General features: G+C 39.2%; 1 protein-coding gene across 7 annotated transcripts in view; it reads right to left on the bottom strand.

Annotated features, from left to right (window-relative positions):
- DMXL2 (Dmx like 2) overlaps nucleotides 1-22,565 on the bottom strand; it is a 172,827-nt gene that overhangs the window by 98,585 nt on the left and 51,677 nt on the right. The gene's annotated exons all lie outside the window — the stretch shown is intronic.

The following is a 22,565-nucleotide window of genomic DNA, read 5'->3' as shown; positions in this document are numbered from 1 at the left end:
TCTTGGGGTGTTTTGTCTTGGGTTTATCCTGTTTGGGACTCTCTGAGTTTCTTGGACTTGGATGGCTATTTCCATCCCCACTTTTGGGAAGTTTTCAACTATTATCTCAAGAATTTTCTCATGGCCTCTCTTTTTGTCTTTTTCTTCTGGGACTCCTATGATTTGAATGTTGGGGTGTTTAACATTGTCCAGAGGTCTCTGAGGTTGTCTTCATTTAATTCTTTTTTTCTTTTTTCCCGTCTGCTTCATTTATTTCCACCATTCTATCTACCACCTCACTTATCCTATCTTCCGCCTGTTACTCTACTGTTGGTTCCCTCCAGAGTGCTTTTGATCTCAGTTATTGCATTATCCATTATTGATTGAGTCATTTTTATTTCTTCTAGATCCTTGTTAAACTTTTCTTGCATCTTCTCAGTCCTTGTTTCCAGACTATTTATCTGTAACTCCATTTTGTTTTCAAGATTTTGATCATTTTTACTATCATTATTCTGAATTCTTTTTCAGATAGACTCCCTATCTCCTCCTCTTTGGTTTGGTAGACATTTATCATCCTTTACCTGATGAATATTTCTCTGCCTTTTCATCTTGTTTAGATTGCTGTGTTTGGGGTGGCCTTTCTGTAGGCTGGAAGTTTGTGGTTCCTCTTTATTGTGGAGGTTCCTCCCTGTGGGTGGGGTTGGACGAGTGGCTTGTCAAAGTTTGCTGTGTGGGTGTTCTGGTGGGTGGAGCTGGATCTCTTCTCGCTGGAGTGCAATGAAGTGTCCAGTAGTGAGTTTTGAGGTGTCTATGGGTTTGGTGTGACTTTTGGCTGCCTGTATTTTAATGCTCAGGGTTATGTCCCTGTGTTATTGGAGAATTAGCTTGGTATGTCTTGCTCTGAAACCTGTTGGCTCTTGGGTGGAGCTTGGTTTCAGTGTAGGTATGGAGGCTCTTGGATGAGCTCTTGTCAATTAATGTTTCCTGGAGTCAGGAGTTTTCCAGTATTCTCAAGTTTTAGATTTAAGCCTCCTGCCTCTGGTTTGCAGTCTTATTCTTATAGCAGCCTCAAGACCTCTACATCCATACAGCACTGATGATAAAACATCTATGTTAATAGTGGAAAGATTCTCCACAGTGAGGGACACCCAGAGAGGTTGAGTTACATGGAGAAGAGGGAGGAGGGAGTTAGAGGTGACGAGGAGGAGAAGAGGAGGAATCAAAAGGGGAGAGAGCAAGCTAGCCAGTAATCAATTCCCTATTTGCTCTCCACGGTCTGGAACACTCAGAGAGGTTCACGGAGTTACACAGAGAAGAGAAGGGGGAGGAAGGTGATAGAGGTGACCTGGGAGAGCAGAGGGGGAGTCAAAAGGAGAGAGACCAATCTGGCGAGTAATCAGTTCCCTAAGTGCTCTCCACAGCCCGGAACACCCAAAGAGAGTCAAAGAGTTAAGTACAGAAGAGAAGGGGGAGGGAGGAGATAGAGGTGACCTGGAGGAGAAAAAGGAGAGTCAAAAGGGGAGAAAGCAATCAAGTCAGTAATCACACTCCTAAGTAAAAATGGGGACTGAAGATTGGATTCCTAAAGATACAAAATTGGTAACAAATACTACAAAGCAAAGATTAAAAATCCAGAGTAGAGATTAGACTCTCAAAAATACAATATTAAAAAACAAAACAAAATTGCAAAAATTATGAAATACATATATATGAAATTTGCTTTAAAATAAGGTCTTTTTTGGCAAGGTGATAGTAGGTTTTAAAAATTAAAATTAAAGGAGTAATAAAGAGCTTTAAATTAAAAAAAATTTTTTTAACTAAAAAATGATAATAGTAAAATATATACAGGAATTTCTCTGGAGCTTTTGAGGGCAGTGTGGGGTCAGTTCAGTTTCAGATAGTTCCTTGTTCCACCTTATACTTCTTCTTAAGGTCTACAGGCCCCTTCCAACGTAGTCAGTGCTAACTACATGATTTTAATCTGTTGCACCTGTCACTTCCAAAGCCGTTCCCTCTTCTCTGTTTATTTGGCTTCTTCTGTTTGCAAGTCTCTTCAGTGTCTAATTTCCACCCTGACACAAGGGGGCAAAGGTGGTCATTTATTTAGGCTCACTTGTTCAGTTGTGCTGTGGGGAGGGAGGAACACTGCAAACAAATATCACTGGCATATCTGGGGAGTGCTCACAGTGTCTGGACCATGCTGGGTTTGCCCCCGCTCACGTGTGTGCTTTCTCAGTCTATACTGCTCAGGTTCCAGGTTGCTCTGCAGGGGAACTGTCTAAAGTTAGCCCTGGGTTGCGTGCACTTCCCAGGTCTAAGCCACTCAGGTTCAGGTTCTTGGGTACTCCACAAAGGCACAGACTCGTTTGAACCTGCATTTTGTGCCCTTCCCAGGTCCGAGCACCTCAGGCAACCAAGTGCTTGACGAGCACATTCTCCCTAAGTGGGCGGTGCGTCATCACCTCCCAGGTCCCAGCCACTCGGTTTCCCAGGTGCACCGTGAATCTCAGGTGTGCTGTGTATCTCCTCTGGGGAGCTGATCTCTGACTGCGGATGTCAACCATCCAGGATCCCACAAAGACTTGGTTAGCAACTGGGAGACCACTTGCAGTTTGGTAGAGGGTACCATCTCCAGGGATGAGACTGCCCCTTGCCTTCCGGCTCTGGCTGTCGCCCACCTGCCTCTCTGCCTCCAGTGCAGGGAGGGGCCAGTCCGTAGCCAACTAGCTCTCCTCTGCTATTCGCTCAGTCCTTTGTTCTGTGAGTGGGCCAGGCTATTCCTCAGGTTAGAGCTTTTCCTGGGAAAGTTCTCTCTCTCATTTTCTTTTTCTCTCTGGCTATCCCACAGTTTGGATTGCTATCTCATGTTAGCTCCCTCAGATTGTCCTCAGGGCATTCAGCCCTTGTCCTTACCCTAAGCATGTAGCTGGTGCCTCCCTATTTAGCCCCAGCTCTCCACTGGCGGACGCAAGCATCTGCGCTACTTATCTGCTGAGAAATGCCGTTAGGTGAGTAATATGTGGGGGTGTTTTGTTTCTTTTTTTTCCTCCCAGTTATGTTGCCCTCTGAGATTCCAAAACTCCCCACAGACCCACCGGTGAAAGGGTTTCCTGGTGTTTAGAAACTTCTCCTTCACGACTCCTTCCCCAGGATGGGTCTCTGTCCCTAACTTTTTTGTCTCTCTTTTTCTCTTTTATATTTTGTCCTACCTCCTTTTGAAGAGAATGGGATGCCTTTCTGGGTGGCTGGTGTCCTCCACCAGCATTCAGAAGTTGTTTTGTGGAATTTGTTCAGCATTCAAATGATCTTTCAATGAATTTGTGAGGGAGAAAGTGGTCTCACCATCCTGTTTCTTCATCATCTTCTTGCTCTCCTTTATCTTTCAATTACACTAAATTTACAAAGAACTCTTACAATTCTGTAATGATCAGAAAACCAACCCAATGTTTTTAAACTGACAAAGGCAAATAAACACTTTACCAACCAAAGGATACTGACACCCAATAAACATATGGTCAACATCATTAGAAGTCAGAGAAATGCATATGAAAACAACAGTAAGATACCACCTACACAAACTATTACAATGGCTAATATTAAAAAGGCTGACAGTATCAAATGTTGGCAAGCAAGTGAAGCAACTGAAACTATTCAATTGTTGGTGAGCATGCAAAATGGTACAACTTTGGAAAGTATTTGGTACCTTTTTGTAAAGCACCATAAAGTGAAGTGAAGTCGCTCAGTCATGTCCGACTCTTTACGACCCGTGGACTGTAGCCCACCAGGCTCCTCCGTCCATGGGATTCTCCAGGCAAGAATACTGGAGCGGGTTGCCATTTCCTTCTCCAGGGAATCTTCTCGACCCAGGGATCGAACCCAGGTCTCCCACATTGCAGGCAGATGCTTTAACCTCTGCACCACCAGGGAAGCCCATATGATCCACCAATTTCACTCCTACTGTATTTTTCCAACCATGAGAAACAGAATGTTTATACAAAGACTTGCAAATGAATGGTTGTAGTAGCTTTGATCATTTTAGCCTAAAACGCCAAATGTCCTGTATGTCCATCAACAGATAAATGGATAAACAAATTATGAAATATCGAAGTAATAGAATTCAACTCAGAAATAAAAAGAACAAATTACTGATGCATACAACATAGATTAATCACAGAATACTGGGGCCAAGTGCAAGAATGCAGACACAACAGATATATATACTAGTATTCAACTATACAATTTCATTCACATGCAACTCTAATGAAGGCAAATCTAAGTGATAGAAAGAACAGCAGCTATTTATTATCTGGGATTAAGAACAGGAGTGAAGATTAATTGGGAAGAGGTAAAAGAAACCTTCTGAGATGATGGAACTGTCCAATAACTTGATCGTGGTGGTGATTACACAGGTCTCTAAATTTATCAAAATAATCTGAACTGTATATTTTAAATATAATTTCATTTTATGCTAGTTATACCTTTTAGGTTAATTACCTTAATGAGACAATTACACCACATAGAGCTAATTACAAAAAAATACAGGGACAAGATTTACACAAAAGGATATTCATTCTTTATAGCAACAGAAAAAAATGAGAACTATTCAATGTTCATTAATATTTATCTGGTTAAATTAACTGTGATATACATTCATTCATATAATGGAAAACTATGTAACCTTTGAAGATATATGTGTATTGACACATTAGTCTTTGATACATTAAGTGAATAAATCAGCTTAAAGAATATGTATACACATACACTTCTGTGTAGTTTACAAAGGCATCAAAATGTCTAAAAGAATATATATTAAATAGAGAACAGTGGCCTTTTGTTTTTGTTACTTGAGGTAGGTCTATTTGGCAGGGGATTTTTATTTTCTTTGCATGTTTCTCTTAATAAAAATACATATTATGCTAAAGAAGTAAAGATATTTCCATGTTAAAGGGGAAATAAAGGTCAATAAGCCAATCTTTGAGTAACCAAAACAGCATACCTAGGTAAAGAGAAGCACTCTCAAGAAGAGGAAAAGTTTCAGGGAACATTTTGTAGCCTGCTCCTTCCCTTCCTGCCAAAATCATCCTCTTCAAAAATTCATCTCACTCTAGACCTGAGAAAGCCCAGTTTTTTTCTCAGTGGGTAATCCTCTATTAAGGAAAAATGTTTTTGGAAAAAACAAGATATTTTAAGTTACTTTCAAATTTCAAAAAGTAATCAATTGTTATACAAAGTATTTAGATATAAACTTCATAAACATGAACAGAATTTGTTTATACTGAAAGATCCTTTAAAATCTATAGTGTTATATAATTTTAAAGTTTCACACACATGATTTCATATAATTCCATAATAACGCCCTTTTCAAAATTCCCTACCTTTACATTGCCCCTCCCCCATTTCCCACTCCCTACATTAACCACTGTTCTCAATATTTATATTTATCTCTATAGAGTTTTTTCTCTAAATTTGTAAGCCTGCTATTTTGTTTAATTCGCTAGTTTGTTGTATTTTTTAGATTCCATATAATAAGTGATATACAGTGTTTGTCCGTCTGATTTCACTTAGTGTAATACCCTCCAGGTCCATCCACATTGCTACAAATGGTAAAATTTCATTCTTTCTTATGGCTGGGTTGTATTTCACTGTGTGTGTGTGTGTGTGTGTGTGTGTGTGTGCGTGTATGTGTACACCACAGAGCGTGTTTGTGTGTGTGTGTACACCACAGAGAGCCCAAATCAGTAAAATCAGAAATGAAAGAGAAGACGTTTTAAGTGACACCACAGAGACACAAAGGATCATTAAGAGATACTATAAGCAACTATATCCCAATAAACTGGATAACCTAGAAGAAATGGACAAGCTCTTAGGTACAACCTCCCAAAACTGAACAAGAAGGAATAGAAAATATGAACTGGCCAATTATCCATAATGAAACTGAATCAGCAATTTTAAAACTCCCAACAAACAGAAGTTTAGGACCAGATGGCTTCACTGGTGAATTCTACCAAACATTTAGAGAAGATTTAACACCTATCCTTCTGAAACTATTCCAAAAAACTGCAGAGGAAGGAATAATTCCAAACTTATTCTATGAGGCCAGTATCACTCTGATACCAAAACAAGACAGAGACATCACACACAAAAAAAAATACAGGCCAATATCATTGATGAATATACATGCAAAAATCTTCAACAAAATATTAGCAAACCAAATTCAACTGTACATTAAATGTCTCATATACCATAATCAAATGGGATTTATCCCAGAGATGCAAGGATTTTTCAGTATCTGCAGATCAATGTGATACATCACATTAATAAAGGAAGTATAAGAGCCATATGATCATCTCAATAGATGTAGAAAAAGCTTTTAAACAGACATTTCTCTATAGGAGACATACAGATGGCCAATAAATACTTGTAAAGATGCTCAGCATTGCTCATTAATAGAGAAATGTAAATCAAAACTACAATGAGGTATCACCTCCTACCATTCAGAATGACAATCATAAAAATTAAAAAAAAAATTGTAAATGCTGGAGAGGACGTGGAGAAAAGGGAATCCCTACTGCACTATTGGTAGGAATATAAATTGATAAAGCCACTCTTAGAACAGTATGGAAATTCCTTAAGAAACTAAGAATAAAACTGCCATATGACCCATCAATCCCACTACTGGGCCCATACCCTTAGAAAACCACAATTAAAAAGACACATGTACCCTAATGTTTTTACAATAACAAGTTTTTACAGTATTTACAATAACAAGGACATGGAAGCAACCTAGATGTACACTGACAGATGAATGGATAAAGGAGATATATAAAAGGAAATATACAACAGAATATTACTTAGCCATAAAAAGGAATGAATTTGAGCCAGTTGTAGTGAGATGGATGAACACAGACACTGTTACACAGAGTGAAGTAAGTCAGAAAGAGAAAGACAAATATTCTATATCAATGCATATATATGGAATCTAGAAAAACTGTACTGATGAACCTATTTACAAGGAAGGAAAGGAGACGCAGACTTAAGAGAATGGACTTGTGTACACAATGGGTAAAGGAGAGGGTAGGGTGAGTTGAGAAAGTAGCACTGAGATATATACACTATCATATGTAAAACAGATGACTAGTGGAAAGCTACTATATAACACAGGGAGCCCAACCTGGCACTCTGATGTAACACAGGGAGCCCAACCTGGCACTCTGTGACCACCTAGAGGGGTGGGATGGAACAAGGAATGGATGCTTAAGAGGGAAGGGATTTATATATATAATTATGACTGATCTGTCCTATTCTACAGAAGAAACCAACACAACATTGTAAAGCAATTATCCTCCAATTAAAAAATAAATTTTAAAAAAAGCTTTTTAAAAAGTTCAAGCCAGGGAGAAAAACACCAATACAGTATACTAACACATATATATGGAATTTAGAAAGATGGTAATGATAACCCTGTATGCGAGACAGCAAAAGAGACACAGATGTATAGAACGGACTTTTGGACTCTGAGGGAGAGGGAGAGGGTGGGATGATTTGGGAGAATGGCATTGAAACATGTATACTATTATGTAAGAAACAAATTGCCAGTCTATGTTCGATACAGGATATAGGATGCTTGGGGCTGGTGCATGGGGATGATCCAGAGAGATGATATCGGGTGAGAGGTGGGCGGGGGGTTCAGGATTGGGAACTCATGTACACCCATGGTGGATTCACGTCAATGTATGGCAAAACCAATACAGTATTGTAAAGTAAAATAAAGTAAAAATAAAAATTAAAAAAAATAAAATAAAAAGTTCAAAAGCCATTTACAGTAAAATCTCTACAGAGAGTGGACACAGAGGGAACCTACCTCTAAATAATAAAGGCCATATATGACAAACCCAAAGTAAACTTCCTACTGAACAGTGAAAAGCTGAAAGCACTTCCTCTAAGATCCGGAACAAGACAGGGTGTCCACCCTAATCACACGTATTCAATATAGTTGTGGAAGTCCCAGCCACAGCAATCAGAGAAGAAAAATAAATAAAAGGAATACAAATTGTCACTGTTCCCATATGACATGACACTATTCACAGAAAACCCTTAAGACGCTATCAGCAAACTAATAGCACTCAACAATGAATTCAGTAAAGTTGCCAGATACAAAACTAATATACAGAAATCTGTTGCATTTCTAAAAGTCACAATGAAGTATCAAAAAGAGAAATTAAGGAAACAATCCCATTTATCACCATATCAAAAATAATAAAATACCAAGGAATAAACCTACCTAGGGAAGTAAAAGACCTATACTCAGAAAACTGTAAGACAGTGATGAAACAAACTGAAGATGACGCAAACAGATGGAAAGATATGCTGTGTTCTTAAACTGCAAGAATTAATATTGCTAAAATGACCATACTTGGAATTCCCTGTCAGTCCAGTGGTTAGGACTCAGAGCAATCTGCAGATTCAATGCAATCCCTATCAAAATATCAATGCCATTTTTCACAGAACTAGAATAAATAATTTCAAATTTTATATGGAAACATACACAGAATTTAAATAAACCTATCAAGGAAACCAAAGGAAAAAAAACAATTATTGAGCTGAAGATTTACTTGGGTGTGTCCTGGGGGAAAGGGCTCTTTAATAAGTAAGACTTTACTTAGACAAAAAGTTAAAATACTCGTAAGCCCTCCACAAATTTAATTTACTACACATTAAAAAAATATAGTGGGAGGGGGGTTCAGGATTGGGAACTCATGTACACCCGTGGCGGATTCATGTCAATGTATGGCAAAACCAATACAGTATTGTAAAGTAAAATAAAGTAAAAATTAAAATTAAAAAAAAAAGAATAAAACAGGAAGGTAGAAGAAAAAATATATATATATATAGATATCAGCTTAGGGTTCAAGATGATGTTCAAGTAGAACAACATGCACTCATCTCCTCCTGCGAGGGCATCAAAATCACAACCATCAGTAGGAGGATGCTGGTACCTAGGGAAAAAAAAAAAGATAACCCATGTCCAAAGACAAAGAAGCCAAGGTGAGGTGGCTTAAAGATTTACTGAGCATGACCTGTCCAGCAGAGTAAGATCCAGTTTTTCCCACAGCCAGTCTCTCCCATCAGGAAGATTCCACAAGGCTCTTATACTCATCCATCAGAGGACAGACAGAATAAAAACTACAATCACAGAAAACTAACCAGACTGATCACATGGATCACAGCCTTGTCTAACTCAATGAAACTATGAGCCATGCCATGTATGGATACCCAAAACAGGTCACAGTGGAGATTCTGACAAAACATGGTCCACTGGAGAAGGGAATAGCAAGCCAATTCAGCATTCTTCCTTTAAGAACCCCATGAACAGTATAAAATGCAAAAAGATATGACAATGAAAGATGAACTCCCCAGGTTGGTAGGTGTCCAATATGCTACTGAAGAAGAGTGGAGAAACATCTCCAGAAGAAATGAAGAGGCTGACCAAAGCAGAAACAACGCCCAGATGTGTGTGTGTCTGGTGGTGAAAAGTAAAGTCTAATGCTGTAAAGAACAATACTGCATGGGAACCTGGAATGTTAGGTCCATGAATCAAGGCAAATTGGAAGTGGTCAAACAGGAGATGGCAAGAGTGAACATTGCCATTTTAGGAATCAGTGAACTAAAATGGACCAGAAAGGGTTAATTTAATTCAGATGACCATTATAATACTGTGGCAAGAATTCCTTAGAAGAAATGGAGAAGCCTCACACAAAATAGTCCAAAATGCAGTACCTGGGTGCAATCTCAAAAATGACAGAATGATCTCAGTTCACTTCAAAGGCAAACTATTCAATATCACAGAAATCCAAGAATCTGTCCCAACCACTAATGCTGAAGAAGCTTAAGTTGAACAGTTCTATGAAGACCTATAAGACCTTCTAGAACTATCACCCCCCCCTCCAAAAAAAAAACAAAAACAAAACTGATGTCCTTTTTATCACAGGGAACTGGAATGCAAAAGTAGGAATTCAAGAGATACCTGGAGGAACAGGCAATTTGGCCTTGGAGTACAAAATGAAGCAGGGCAAAGGTAACAGAGTTTTGCCAACAGAATGCACTGGTCACAGCAAACACCCTCTTCCAACTACACAAGAGACAACTCTACACATGGGCATCACCAGATGGTCAATACGGAAATCAAATGATTATATTCTTTGCAGCCAAAGATGGAGAAGCTCTATACAGTCAGCAAAAACAAGACCGGGAGCTGACTGGGGCTTAGATCATGAACTTCTTATTGCCAAATTCAGATTAAACTGAAGAATGTAGGGAAAACCACTAGACCATTCAGGTATGAACTAAATCAAATCCCTTTAGTGGAAGTAACAAATAGATTCAAGGAATTAGATCTGATAGGCAGACTGCCTGAAGAACTATGGACAGAGATTTGTAACACTGTACAGGCGGCGGTGATCAAAACCATTCCCAAGAAAAAGAAACACAAAAAGGCAAAATGGTTGTCTGAGGAGGCCTTACAAATAGCTGAGAAAAGAGAAGCAAAAAGTAAAGGAGAAAAGGGAAAACACAGCCATCTGAACGCAAAGTTCCAAAGCACAGCAAGGAGAGATAAGAAAGCCTTCTTAAGTGAACAATGAAAAGAAATAGAGGAAAAGAAGAGAATGGGAAAGACTAGAGATTTCTTCAAGAAAATTAGAGATACCAAGGGAACATTTCATGCAAAAATGGGTACAATAAAGGACAGAAATGGTACAGATCTAACAGAAGCAGAAGATACTAAGAGGTGGTAAGAATACATAGAAGAACTATACAAAAACAATCTTAATGACCCAGATAACCATGGTGGTGTGATCACTCACCTACAGCCAGACATCATGGAATGGGAAGTCAAGTGGGCCTTAGGAAGCATCACTAAGAACAAAGCTAGTGGAGGTGATGAAACGCCAGCTGAGTTATTTCAAATCCTAAAAGAGGATGCTGTGAAAGTGCTGCATTCAATAGGCCAGAAAATTTGGAAAACTCAGCAGTGGCCACAGGACTGGAAAAGGTCAGTTTTCATTCCAATCGCAAAGAAGGGCAACACCAAATGTTCATACTACCACACAATTGTACTCATCTCAAATGCTAGCGAAGTAATGCTCAAAATTCTTCAAACTAGGCTTCAACAGTATGTGAACTGAGAACTTTCAGGTGTTCAAGCTGGATTTAGAAAAGCAGAGGAACCAGAGATCAAACTGCCAACATCTGCTGGATCATAGAAAAAGCAAGAGAATTCCAGAAAAACATCTACTTCTGTGTCACTGACTATACTACAGCCTTTGACTGTGTGAAACAACAAGCTGTGGAGAATTCTTCACGAGATGGGAATACCAGACCACCTTACCTGCCTCTTGTGAAACCTGTATGCAGGGCAAGAACCAACCAGACAGAACCGGACATGGAACAACAGACGGGTTCAATATACATCAAGGTTGTATACTGTCACCCTGCTTATTTAACTTCTATGCAGAGTACATCATGCAAAATGACAGGCTGGATGAAGCACAAGCTGAAACCAACACTGCTGGGAGAAATATCAATAACTTCAGATACGCAGATGACACAACTCTTATGCCAGAAAACAAAGAAGAACTAAAGAACCTCTTGATGAAAATGAAAGGGGAAAGTGAAAAAGTGGGCTTAAAACTCAACGTTAAGAAAGGAAGATCATGGCATCCAGTCCCAACAGTTCATGGTAAATAGATGGGGAAACAATAGAAACAGTGACAGACTTTATTTTCTTGGGCTACAAAATCACTGCAGATGGTGACTGCAGCCATGAAATTAAAAGATACTTGCACTTTGAAAGAAAAACTATGACCAACCTAGACAGCATATTAAAAACCAGAGACATCACTCTGCCAACATAAGCGTACAGCCAAAACTATAGTTTTTGCAGTAGTGATGTATGGATGTGAGACTTGGACCAGAAAACTGAGTGCCAAAGAACTCATGCTTTTGGTGTTGGAGCATGATGGTGTTGGAGAAGACTCTTTAGAGTCTCTTGGACTGCAAGGAGATCAAACCAGTCACTCCTACAGGAAATCACTGAATTTTCACTGAAAGCACTGATGCTGATGCTAAAGCTCCAATTCTTTGGGGCGAAGAGCTGACTCACTAGGAAAAGACTCTGATGCTGGAAAAGACTGAAGACAGGAGGAGATGGGGACAACAGAGGATGAGATGGTTGGAAGATATTACTGACTCAATGGACAGGAGTTTGAGCAAGCTCTGGGAAATGGTCAAAGACAGGGAAGTCCGGCCTGCTGCAGTCAAAGAAAGGGGTTTCAAAGATTTGGACATGACTGAGGGACTGAACAACAACAACAACAAGCCCCAAGGGCTGGGTCGCCTCAGGCCAAAAAACTAACAGGGAGAGTGCCCATCCCCAACCATCAGCAGATGACTGGATTAAAGCTTTACTGAGCAAGGTCCTGCCCACCAGAGCAAGACCCAGTTTTTCCCACCATCAGTCCCTCCCATCAGAAAGCTTACATAAGCCTCTTAGCCTCCTCTACCAGAGGGTAGACAGAAGTGAGAAGAACCACAATCCCACAGCAACTAAAACAAAACCAATTACAGAATATCAATAACCATGAAAAAGCAGAAAGTTATGTCCCAGATGAAGGGACAAAATAAAATCCCAGAAAAACAACTAAATGAAGTGGAGACTGGCAATATTTCAGAAAATAATGACAGTGAAGATGATCCAGGATCTCTGGAAAAGAACAGAGGCAAAGCTTGAGAAGATGCAAGAAATGTTTACCAAAGACATAAAAGAACTAAAGAAGAAACAAACAGAAATGATCACAATAAACCGTGGAAAATTCTGAAAGAGATGGGAATACCACACCACCTGACCTGCCTCTTGAGAAATCTGTATGCAGGTCAGGAAGCAACAGTTAGAACTGGACATGGAACAACAGACTGGTTCCAAATAGGAAAAGGAGTGCATCAAGGCTGTATATTGTCATCCTGCTTATTTAACTTATATGCAGAGTACATCATGAGAAATGCTGGGCTGGAAGAAGCACAAGCTGGAATCAAGATTGCCGGGAGAAATATCAATAACTTCAGGTATGCAGATGACACCACCCTTATGGCAGAAAATAAAAAGGAACTCAAAAGCCTCTTGATGAAAGTGAAGAGGAGAGTGAAAAAGTTTGCTTAAAGCTCAACATTCAGAAAACGAAGATCATGGCATCTGGTCCCATCACTTCCTGGGAAATAGATGGGAAACAGTGGAAACAGGGTCAGACTTTATTTTTGGGGGCTCCAAAATCACTGCAGATGGTGACTGCAGCCATGAAATTAAAAGAAGCTTACTCCTTGGAAGGAGAGTTATGACCAACCTAGACAGCATATTAAAAAGCAGAGACATTACTTTGCCAACAAAGGTCTGTCTAGTCAAGGCTATGGTTTTTCCAGTGGTCATGTATGGATGTGAGAGTTGGACTATAAAGAAAGGTGAGCACTGAAGAATTGATGCTTTTGAACTGTGGTGTTGGAGAAGACCCTTGAGAGTCCCTTGGACTGCATGGAGATCCAACCAGTCCATCCTAAAGGAGATCAGTCCTGGGTGTTCATTGGAAGGACTGATGTTGAATCTGAAACCCCAATACTTTGGCCACCAGATGCAAAGAGCTGACTCGTCTGAAAAGACCCTGATGCTGGGAAAGATTGACAGCAGAAAGAAAAGGGGACGACAGAGGATGAGATGGTTGGATGGCATCACCGACTCAATAGGCATGGGTTTGGGTAGACTCTGGGAGTTGGTGATGGACAGGCAGGCCTGGTGTGCTGTGGTTCATGGGGTCACAAAGAGTCGGACATGACTGAGCGACTGAAATGAACTGAATGCACAAGAAGGAATCCATAACAGAATAACTGAGATAGAAGCATGGATAAATGACCTGGAGGACAGAAAGGTGGAAATCACTGCCACAGAACAGAATATAGAAAAAGATTAAAATGCAAAGAAATGAAGACAGCCTAAGAGTCCTCTGGGACAACATTAAGTGCACTAACATTTGCATTAGAGGAGTCCCAGAAGAAGAGAGGGAGAAAGGACTTAGGGAAATATTTGAAGAGATAATAGCTGAAAACTTGCCAAACACAGGAAAGGAAATAGTCAATCAAGTTCAGGAAGCACAGAGATTCCCAGCAGGACAAACCCAAGGAGGAACACACCAAGACACAGTAATCAAACTGACAAAAATTAAAAGAGATAAAATATTAAAAGCAACAAGGGAAAAATGACAAAAAACATACAAGGGAACTCCCATCAGGCTATCAGCTGATTTCTCAACAGAAACTCTATAAGCCAGAAGGGAATGGCATGATATATTTAAAGCGATGAAAGGGAAGAACCTACAACCAAGAATACTCTACCCAGCAAGACTCTCCTTCAGATTTGATGGAGAAATCAAACGCTTTCCAGAGAAGCAAAAGTTAAGAGAATTCAGCACCATCAAATCAGCTTTACAACAAATGCTAAAGGAACCTGTCTAGACAGAAAACAAGAGAAGGAAAAGACCTACAGAAAGTAAGCCCAAAACAATTAAGAAAATAACAGGGTCATATATATCAATAAATACATTAAATGCACCAACCTAAAGATACAGACTGTCTGAGCAATGAAAACACAGTCATGTATGCACTTCCAATTTACCCCATCTCTCTGCTTGACCCATGCCATCCCCATTCTAAGTAATTACTTTATGTGCGTGCCTGCCTAGGTGCTCAGTAGTGTCTGACTTTTTGCAACCCCATGGACTGCAACCCACCAGGCTCCTCTGTCCATGCAGATTCTCCTGGCAAGAATACTGGTGTGGGTTCCCATGCTCTCATCTTCCTAACCCAGGGATCAAACGCAGGCTCCCATAATGCAGGCAGATTCTTTAGGTCTGAGCCACCAGGGATGCATGTTAGGTTAATCATGTTCCCATTATGGCTTGTAATTGTAATCATCTTTTATTTTCTGTCTGGTTATTGATTATGAAAACTCATAAACATCTTTTACTATTGTGATTATGTAACTATTACTCACTTAATACCATTGTATCATGATTGGTCAACAGAAAAATAATAGAACTCTGTTTCACCAAAACTATCATTTAATAGAAAAACCTGTAATCACTCTTTAAAATCCATATGCATATTGAATTACCTTGGAATTTTTTGAAAAATACAAATGCCCAGGTATTGTTTTTTTTCCTCCAGAGTTCCAGATATGTTTCTAATGAGCAGCCCACGTTAAAAACAACTGGGCTATCTTTTACTTTTATCTAATTTGTTTCACGTTTTCTATTTGATATTCAGTGCTCCCATTTCATTCAGTTTATATTTTCCAATTTCTCCTTTTTTTTTTGAGGTCCTCTCAAGCTGTTATCAAGTACAGAAGAAAAGCTTTTGTATGCATATATATAAATAATATGTATAATAAATATATTTTGAAAACTTATGAATTTTTGCCTAAAAAGTTTATGACATTTTGATTCCACTTGTTTGACTTAGTAAGAGTAGAATGCTAGATTTCTAATTTAAAAAAATAAGATATGCAAGAAGCAGCAAAGGTGTACTACATAGCACAGGGAACTATAGTTAATATTCTGTGATAACCTATAATGGAAAATTATTTCAAAAATAATATATGTGTATACATATAACTGAATCACACACAAAAAAAAGAATTCTACTTTTTGAAATTTAGTAATGTCTTTTGCCAGTTTTTCTAAATGTCCTATGGATATCTAATAACAATGTATGATATACAAAATTTTAAATCTATTTGTGTAGGATACAAGATTAATATAAATTAACTAAAGGTAAGTCTATTATATTTAAATGATTAATGACATCATTCAAGATGCTGTTATTTTTTCTTCACTTGATAAAATATTCTCAGAGAAATGTTAATACGTCTCACTACGATCATATGCTTTTTTCTTCTCCCTTACATTTCTTAATTTTTTATTTATCTCTGTTCTTTGTTGTTAGGTGTCTAGCAGTTTATGATGTCTATCTTCTTTGTGAACTGCACCTTTTATCATTAAAAATATTCACCTTTGTTTCATTTGAAATAAAATTTAAAATATAGATCTTACCATCAAAATTACTCAATGAACTAGAATATTAGAAATCCTGAAATTAATTGAATTTTAGTCCCCAAACACCATAACTGAAATCCTGTCATGTGCAACAGAGGTGGTGGAAAATGCCTTCTAGTGGTAGATCACAGTCACCATCTGTTTCATCAAGTCAGACAAACTTGGCTTTATTAACAGCAGCAGAACAGACTGAAGAGGAGGGAGAGACAACATTACAATGTTAGTTTCTGTTCTTTTTATCAAGATAATATTAATCAGATGTGGTTATCTTCTCAAAAAAGTAAGTTTTTTAAATCCATGACATACTTTATTAACCCCCAAAGGCATTCTTTTTTTTTTAAATTAATTTTTATTAGGGTATAGTTGATTTACAACCTTGTGTTAGTTTCTGCTACATGGCAAAGTAAGTTCGATATACATAGATATATCCACACTTTTCTAAATTATATTCCTATGTAGATCATTATAGAGAATTGGATACAGTTCCTTGTGCTATACAGTAGATCCTTATTATCCATTTTATATATGAAAAGACAGTGAAAGTGAAGTCACTCAGTCGTGTCTGACTCTTTGCGACGCCGTGGACTGTAGCCTACCAGGCTCCTCCATCCATGGCATTCTCCAGGCAAGAATATTAGAGTGGGTTGCCATTTCCTTCTCCAGGGAATCTTCCGGACTCAGGGATCAAACCTGGGTCTCCCACATTGCAGGCAGGCGCTTTAACCTCTGAGCCGCCAGGGAAGCGTTTATATATAGTAGTGTATATATGTCAATCCCAAAACTGTTCTTATCTTTCCCTAAGAAATGTAAAGCACTTAGCTCTCAGGAGAATTGAACATTAAAAACTTAAGGGAATATGATTAACACAGTGGGAAAAAATCAATCAATCACTAAGGCTGTGCACAATAAATTCAGGGGAAAAAAGGATATGAGGCATTACAGAATGTACAAACAGACTCATCTTTGAGGAGCTTAAAATCTAGCTGCCCCATTTAAGAGGACATACCTTTTAGTCTTATTACTTTTTTTTGTCTGAAGCACAAAGGTATCTTTCAGATTCATTAGAGGAGATAGTTCAAATAATCAGAAGATGTTCAGACAATGAATAATGATCATCTTCCATGGCTCATTAATATTTTTTAAAGCACCAAGTGACCCTGTCAAAAGACCATATATCCTAAAATAGTCTCATAGCTTAGCCAGCTGTAACACATAGCAAAGGCAAACATCATATACTGGGTAAGCAAAAGGAGATAAACAGAAACATTAAAATATATGAGGGAAATCAACTACCAGCCTTGTCATTCAGCTACAAAGGAAGAAATCCTGCAACAGCCTGAGAGAGTTTGGAAGAGGATTCTGCCCTAGGCAAGTCTCCAGGTGAGAATTCAGCTCAGCAATACCTTTACTGCAGCCTTTAGAGTCCTTGATCACAACACCCAGCTAGCTGCATCCAGACACCTAACCCATGGAAACTGTAATAATAAATGTGTGGTTTTAAGTTGCTAAGTTTGTGGTAATTTGTTATGCAATAAAAGAAAACAAACACAAACTCCCAGTGATAATGTTGTGAGTAAAATTAAGGCAGGCAAAGGGAAAAGAAAGTACAGTGGTAGGTGAGATGCAATCTTAAAAGGTGTGCTTAGGGACAGCCCCACTGAGACAGTGACATTTAAGAAATTAAGGGGAAAAGCCACACAGGTCTCTGGGGAAAGGATTTTCCTGGGTTAAGAGAATAACAATTGTAATAGAAAATAAGAAAACAGAAAAACTTGGAGACAGCAGCTATAAGCAACCCCTTCAAAGTGTTATGAGGCAAAGAACTAACGGAAGCTGAGAGAGAAGGTCAAGAGATGGTTTGTGTTAACTGCTGCTGTCTGTTTTAGATAGATTATATATAAATGAGGGCAAGATTATATAGAGCATGTTTGGTATGCAATGCTGTATTAGTCAGCTCAGGCTGCCATAACAAAATACTATACACTGGGTGACTGAAACAATGGAAATTTATTTCTTAACAGTTCTGGAGGCTGGAAGTCTAAGATCAGCGTGTCAGCATGGTCAGGTTCTGGTGAGACCTTTCTTACCAGCTTTTTGACAGCTACCTTCTTGGTATGTCTTCATGTAGTAGAGAGAGAACAAGCTCTCTGGTGTCTCTTCTTATAAGAGTACTATTCCTATCATGAGGTCCACCCTCCTGACTTTATCTAAGCTGATTACCTCCAAAAGGCCTCATCTCCAAATACCATCACTTTGAGGGGTGGGGTTAGGGCCCAACATATGAATGGGGAGGGGGGGACACAAATATTCAGTCCATAACACATGCTAATATGATGCCCCAATGGAGAAGGGAAACTGAGAAAAGAGGAGAGGATTGCAACAGTGAGGTCCTTGAGGAAGCCTGGACAAACAGAATCCAGCCCAAAAGTGGAAGAAATGACTTGTATAAAAGCAGACAGTTCATCCATGGCAACACAAGGGAAGGCAGAACACACTGGCACAGATGTAGGGAGACAAGGGTAGGTACATAGCGGGAGTTTATCAAAATTCTCTTCTGATTACACTGAATTGCTCAAATGCTTACAGTGGTAGCATGAACTGCATAAGGGACTCTACCAATGTCCAATGGAATACAGCTTCAGTTTAAAATACAGTAGCTAAGTCAATGAATTTAGTAAAGTCACAGGATACAAAATCAGTATATGGAAATCCCTTGCATTCCTATACACTAACAACAAAAAATCAGAAAGAGAACTTGAGAAAACAATCCCATTCACCACAGCAACAAAAAGAATAAAATACTTAGGAATAAACGACCTGTGAAGAGACAAAAGACCTGTATACAGAAAACTATTAAGACACTGATGAAAGATATCAAAGACAAAACAAACAGAGAGATATATCACATTCTTAGAAGAATCAGTATTGTGAAAATGACTCTACTACTCACAACAATCTACAGATTAACACAATCCCTATCAAATTACCAGTGGCATTTTTCACAGAGCTAGAACAAAAGATTTCACAACTTGTATGGAAACACAATAGCCAAAGCAATCTTGAAAAACAAAAACAGAGCTAGAGGAATCAACCTTCATGACTTTAGACTATACTGAAAAGCTATAGTCATCAAGACAGTATGGTACTGGCATAAAAACAGAAATGTAGCTCAATGGAACAAGACAGAAAGCCCAGAGATAAACCCACACACCTATGGGCACCTTATCTTTGACAAAGGCGGCAAGAAATGGAGAAGAGACATTCTCTTCTATAAGTGGTGATGGGAAAACTCGTCAGCTATGTGTAAATGCAAAAGAATGAAATTAGAACACTTCCTAACATCACACACAAAAATAAACTTAAAATAGATAAAAGACCTAAATGTAAGACCAGAAACTATGACTAAGAGTAAAACATAGGCAGAACATACTTTGACATAAATCGCAGCAAGATTCTCTTTGATCCACCTCTGAGAGTAATGAAAAAACAAAAATAAAAATAAACAAATGGGGTCTAATTAAACTTAAAATTTTTTGCACAGCAAAGGAAACAGTAAACAAGAGGAAAAGACAACCCTCAGAATGGGAGAAAATAATTGCAACCGAAGCAACTGACAAAGAATTAATCTCCAAACTATACAAGCAATTCATGCACCTCAGTAACAGAAAAACAAAGAACCCAATCAAAAAAAGGGCAGATCTAAACATTTCTTCAGATAAGACACACAGATAACCAATACACACATGAAAAAATGCTCAATATCACTCATTATTAGAGAAATCCAAATTAAAACTACAATGATGTATCACTTCACACCAGTCAGAATGGCCATCATCAAAAAACCCACAAAAAATAAATGCTGGAGAGGATGTAGAAAAAACAGAACCCTCTTTGTACTGAAAATGAGAAAGTAAATTGATGTAGCCACTATGGAGGACAATATAATAGTTTCTAAAAAAAAAAACAGGAATAAAACTTCCATATGACCCAGCAACCCCACTACTGGACATAAACCCTGAGAAAACCATAATTCAAAAGACACATGTACCCCAATGTTCACTGCAGTACTATTTACAATAGCCAACATGGAAGCACCCTAAATGTCCATCAACAGGTGAATGGATAAAGAAGCTGTGGTACATACATACAAAGGACTATTATTCAGCCATAAAAGGGAACAAATCTGAGTCAGTTGTAGCAAGGCAGATGAATAGAGAGCCTGTTGCACACAATGAAATAAGTCAAAGAGAAAAACAAATATCATGTATCAGTTAAGTTCAGTTCAGTCGCTCAGTCGGGTCCCACTCTCTGCAACCCCATGAATCGCAGCAGGCCAGGCCTCCCTGTCCATCACCATCTCCCAGAGTTCACTCAGACTCACGTCCATCGAGTCCGTCATGCCATCCAGCCATCTCATCCTCTGTTGTCCCCTTCTCCTCCTGCCCCCAATTCCTCCCAGCATCAGAGTCTTTTCCAATGAGTCAACTCTTCGCATGAGGTGGCCAAAGTACTGGAGCTTCAGCTTTAACATCATTCCTTCCAAAGAAATCCCAGGGCTGATCTCCTTCAGAATGGACTGGTTGGATCTCCTTGCAGTCCATGGAACCCTCAAGAGTCTTCTCCAACACCACAGTTGAAACGCATCAATTCTTCGGAGCTCAGCCTTCTTCACAGTCCAAATCTCACATCCATACATGACCACAGGAAAAACCATAGCCTTGACTAGACGGACCTTGGTCAGCAAAGTAATGTCTCTGCTTTTGAATATACTTTCTAGGTTGGTCATAACTTTTCTTCCAAGGAGTAAGCGTCTTTTAATTTCATGGCTGCAGTCACCATCTGCAGTGATTTTGGAGCCCCCAAAAATAAAGTCTGACACTGTTTACACTGTTTCCCCATCTATTTCCCATGAAGTGATGGGACCGGATGCCATGATCTTCGTTTTCTGAATGTTGAGCTTTAAGCCAACTTTTTCACTCTCCTCTATTTAAACACATATATATGAAATCTAGAAAAATGATAGTGATGAACCCACACAGGGCAGATATAGAGAACAGACTTGTGGACACAGCAGGGGAAGGAGAGGGTGGGACAAACTAAAAGTAGCGTTGAAACATACATATTCAGTTCAGTTCAGTTGCTCAGTCATGTCCAACTCTGCGATTCCATGAATCACAGCATGCCAGGCCTCCCTGTCCATCAACATCTCCCAGAGTTCACTCAGACTCATGTCCATCAAGTAAGTGATGCCATCCAGCTGTCTCATCCTCTGTCCTGCCCTTCTCCTCCTGCCCCCAATCCCTCCCAGCATCAAAGTCTTTTCCAATGAGTCAACTCTTCACATGGTGGCCAAAGTACTGGAGTTTCAGCTTTAGCAGCACTCCTTTCAAAGAACATCCAGGGCTGATCTCCTTTAGAATGGACGGGTTAGACCTCTCTGCATCCAAGGGACTCTCAAGAGTCTTCTCCAACACCACAGTTCAAAAGCATCAATTCTTCAGCGCTCAGCTTTCTTTACAGTCCAACTCTTACATCCATACATGACCACTGGAAAAATCATAGCCTTGATTAGATGGACCTTTGCTGGCAAAGTAATGTCTCTGCTTTTCAATATGTTATCTAGGCTGGTCATAACTTTCCTTCCAAGGAGTAAGATTCTTTTAATTTCATGGCTGCAGTCACCATCTGCAGTGATTTCGGAGCCCCCCAAAACTAAGTCTGACACTGTTTCCACCGTTTCTCCATCTATTTCCCATGAAGTGATGGGACTGGATGCCATGATCTTCGTTTTCTGAGTGTTGAGCTTTAAGCAAACTTTTTCACTCTCCTCTTTCATCAAGAGGCTTTTGAGTTTCTTTTCACTTTCTGCCATAAGGGTGGTGTCATCTGCATATCTGAGGTTATTGATATTTCTCCCGGCAATCTTGATTCCAGCTTGTGCTTCTTCCAGCCCAGAGTTTCTCATAATGTACTCTGCATAGAAGTTAAATAAGCAGGATGACAATATACAGCCTTGACATACTCCTTTTCCTATTTGGAACCAGTCTGTTGTCCATGTCCAGTTCGAACTGTTGCTTCCTGACCGGCATATCGGTTTCTCAAGAGGCAGGTCAGGTGGTCTGGGATTCCCATCTCTTTCAGAATTTTCCACAGTTTATTGTGATCCACACAGTCAAAGGCTTTGGCATAGTCAATAAAGCAGAAATAGATGTTTTTCTGGAACTCTCTTGCTTTTTCCATGATCCAGCAAATGTTGGAAATTTGATCTCTGGTTCCTCTGCTTTTCTAAATCCAGCTTGAACTTCTGGAAGTTCACGGTTCATGCATTGTTGAAGCCTAGCTTGGAGAATTCTGAGCATTACTTTACTAGCATGTGAGATGAGTGCAATTGTGTGGTAGTTTGAGGATTCTTTGGCATTGCCTTTCTTTGGGATT

Source organism: Ovis aries, chromosome 7 (assembly GCF_016772045.2).
Source record: "Ovis aries strain OAR_USU_Benz2616 breed Rambouillet chromosome 7, ARS-UI_Ramb_v3.0, whole genome shotgun sequence".
NCBI classification, from domain to species: Eukaryota; Metazoa; Chordata; class Mammalia; order Artiodactyla; family Bovidae; genus Ovis; species Ovis aries.
The sequence above is the reverse complement of the archived record's forward strand: the minus strand, read 5'-3'. Positions and strand labels throughout refer to the sequence as shown.